The following is a 3,969-nucleotide window of genomic DNA, read 5'->3' as shown; positions in this document are numbered from 1 at the left end:
CCGCGTGCTCGCCCCGACGGCGCCGTCCGATGGCGTCACCCGCGCGCGCCGAGCGGCCGCTCAGCGTCTCGCGCTGTCTCGCACCGCCTCTCTCCTCATGAGGGCCTGGCGCGAGCTGCGGCGGGTTGCCGCCGCCGGCCTCTGCTCCGGCCATGGTGCGGACCGTGGCAGCAGGCCGCGGAAGCGGGCGTGGGAGACGTCGCTGTCACCGCTGGAACGGGTGAGGCGCCTGCTGCCACCGGAGCAAACGGCGGAGGTGGGACGGTGCGCGGCGGCCTCTCAGGATCCCCCGGAGGAGGAGAAGGCGGTGGTGGCTGCCTCCAGTCAAGTGTCTCCTGTGGCGGCGGCAGGTCTCAGCCCTTTCCGCGCCGGGGAGCTAGCGCTGGCAGAGTTGCGGAGGAAACACAACACGACGCTGAAGATGCTGTGCCGGCTGGAGGCGGGTTCGGTGTTGAGCGGCTCGAGCGGCATCCTGCCGCACCGCGACATCATTGGGCAGTTGCCCGGGCGGCTGCTGCGCACTTCGTCCGGGACGCGGCTGCTGCTGAGGCGACCCTCGCTGGACGAGTACGTGCTGCTGATGCCGCGGGGCCCCACCATCGCGTATCCCAAGGTATCGGCTGCTCCCTCCTACGTCACTAGCCGATTCTCACCCTCAGCTTTGAGACTAATAACGCCTTGTGGCTTTGTCACCCGCAGGATATAAGTGCTATTTTAACGATGATAGATATCCACCCAGGAGACACCGTTTTGGAAACTGGTAGTGGATCAGGTGCTATGAGCTTGTTTCTGTCAAGAGCAGGTGAGAGCCTGGTTTTAGAAAACATAGAACCAATGCAATTTGCTTATCTCGTTGCTTTTCTTTTGACCAAATGTTTACTGTCAGTTCTTAAGAGTTTAGCTGCAGCTCAGACATTCATAAAGAGTTTGTTGACTTAAAGGAAAGTGACAGCTGTCCTAGAGCTACTACAGGGACTGCAAACCATTCTGACTGTATTTTGAGGACTATGGTACAGAGGGTTACCACTGGTCTCATAAAAAGCAGTCTTTCAGCCATGATTATTGTTGGCCTTTGCTTAACCATACTAAACTTTACCTCCAGTCTCAAACCTTCCTCAGTTTCCTTTTCCTTGTCTTCATGGACCCCATGAATATCAGTGAAAATGCTTATGTGGATGCATGCTTTGGTTGGTTGGTTTTTAATGTTACAGCAAGCATGGTTTCATCTAGGTCTCAGTGCTCTGAAAGGAAGAAAGCCTTTGTACTAAGAAATGTGAGTGAGGGTGAAACCTCAGCCTCCAGCTTCATCTCATCCATAGGCGTCCTGCTAGTGGACCACATTTCAGAGTAATTTAACTTATGTGCACCTGACAGAACAGCTTCTTTAAGGAAAAGAAACACAATGAATCAAACTCTCCACAATTGTTTGCTTTTGCACATACCTTAAAAATAAAGCACCATTTCAGTTTGGTTTTCAAGTTACTGGGGCTTTTATGTATTTCTGCTATTGCAAAGTACTGCCCTTCTCTGCAATGTTAAAAGACTTGGGAGGGTAAAGGCAGGATCATAGATCATCTTGAACTGATAAAACAGAAAGGCATGAGTTGCATATCCTGAAGGCTTATGTTTAAAGCTTGTATTTGTGGGCACCCCACCATTAGTTACTGAATACCTGAGGGTGTCAGCAGTGGTCTGAGAAACACCTAGCTTCTGTGAAGCCTCAGCACTAACCATAATCTTGAGGGTTTTCCTAGCCTTTCCCTAACCCTCAGAAGAACAGGTGAAGAGAGAACCATGTATGGCAACCAGCAAACCTTTAAAAATTGAGCTTGTAAGAAAAAAATTGGAAACATGCAGTTTCAAATCCTACTGACAACACAAGCAGTCCCTGCCTGTCAGCTTTACAGCACTTGTGAGTAGTGAACAGTTGAAGCTTCCTGGGCTATATCAGGAAAATCACAGATTGATGGGGCCACAGATGGTCAGGTTGTCACTTGCTGCAGGAGTTACATTGGGAGGGCATCTGAGGAACAGTTTGTACTACACTAGCTGCTTTACTTCACCTGGGGATTTCAGTACATGAAAGAACTAAGCCAGTAGTTCATCTCCATATTGGTTTTGGTTTTCCTTTTTTTTTTTAATGTGAAGAAAAAATAAACTAATTCATTGCTTCATGTGTGATTATTTCCCAAAGTGAAGCTGAGGTTTAAAGGTGTATTATTACTTAGGAGTTTTTATTCACTGTGCTCCTTTCTTTCTAAATTAATTTATTACAGGGGGGCAAAAGCAGTAAGGCTGGTATCTTTTGTTTGTTTTCAGTTGGGCCCAAAGGACATGTTATAAGTTATGAAATCAGAGAAGATCATCATAATTTAGCTAAGAAGAATTACAGGTACTGGCGTGCTGCGTGGGAAATAGGACATGTGAAAGAGTGGCCAGATAACGTGGATTTCATTCTTAAAGACATTTCAACAGCTGCTGCAGATATGAAATCTCTAACAGTTGATGCAGTAAGTCCAAAAAATCCTCCCATTCAACATTTATCTTCCTAGAGAAATTAAAACCTCTGATGCTCACACACACAACTAGATGCCATATAGTAGGATCATAGACTAGTTTGGCTTGGAAGGGACATTAAAGATCCAACCTGCCTGTCATGGAAAAGGACACCTCCTATTGGACTATTGTAGTGTAATCTGAGAAAAAACAGTCAGATCTTCATCAGTGAAAGAAAGATTGGGCTTTATTTTTCTGCTACCAACTATTTTCAAGGTTTTGGTTACAGTTAAATGAAAGAGCAGTATGGTTGTAGTACAGCAATAAAATTGATCCCTGCTGTCTTGTGAGCAGACAAGCTTATTTTCTTGTGTTTTGGGGAAAGGGATGGTTTTGTGTCAGACCAAGGAACAGATTTCAAACATTAAATTTAAGAGAAATACACAAGATTATTAAAAATGTTAATATGCAAATACTTTGCCACCAGCTCTATAGAGCACACAATGTAACTAAGGCCTGGTTTGAATAAGGAATGCTTTTGCTTGCTCTCCTCCCCAGGTGTTGTAAAGGGAAAACAGATGGATGTTAACCATTCTTCCATGTAAAACAAACTACTTGCATCAACAGTTTAAACAACAATTGCCTTAAACAGTTCAAGCAAAGAAATCAAATAAATAGCATTAAAATGTCATTTGTTTTAAACTTCACAAGTAACAACCCTCCAAGAAGGCTCAGATACTGCCTATTTTATAGTTTGAATAGCAGAAGATGGATAAATTGCCAAAGAGAAGTTTTCTAAATCTTGAAACAAACAGCAAGTTAGATGTTGAGCCTATAGTGCAACTTTTCATGATCAAGGTGCACTTGAACACACATTGGGTTAACATTGGAAGACTGGATACCCAAATGTGCTAGCAAATGTAGTTTTCTGAAAGTTCTTATTCATGTCAACATTGTGGAATTTGATTAGCAAGAGGTTTAATGTTAACCCAGGACTCCTGCATTGGTGAAACACTATTTGAACTTCTGCTTAATAGAAGTAACAGAAGAAACAGAAGGGGTTTTGTGTGGGCCTTAGGTTTTGAGAGGCAGTAACAAAACTTGGTTGTGATTACATACTGCTGTTGTATGCATTCATTTTCTATAGACAAATGCCTTTTTTTCCCCAAGTACTTAAAGCTATATGTTAATACTTACTGGGAAAACATAGATCTCTTTCTCTTGCAGATAGTTCTGGATATGCTTAGCCCTCAGACAGCTCTGTCTGTGGTACACCCGAGTCTGAAACCAGGTGGTGTGTGCGCTGTGTATTTAGCAAAGTAAGTACTTCCTCCTGGCACTTCTGCATTCAGGCATCACCTACCATTGCTACAAAACCAAGTGTCTTTTAAAACATACACACAGAATTAATTCAATGTTCAACAATTTTTTTCCTATGTACTTTTTTTTTTTCTTTCCTTTTTTTCTTATTTT

Source organism: Dryobates pubescens, chromosome 2, assembly GCF_014839835.1.
Source record: "Dryobates pubescens isolate bDryPub1 chromosome 2, bDryPub1.pri, whole genome shotgun sequence".
In the NCBI taxonomy this organism is placed as follows: Eukaryota; Metazoa; Chordata; class Aves; order Piciformes; family Picidae; genus Dryobates; species Dryobates pubescens.
The sequence above is the reverse complement of the archived record's forward strand: the minus strand, read 5'-3'. Positions refer to the sequence as shown.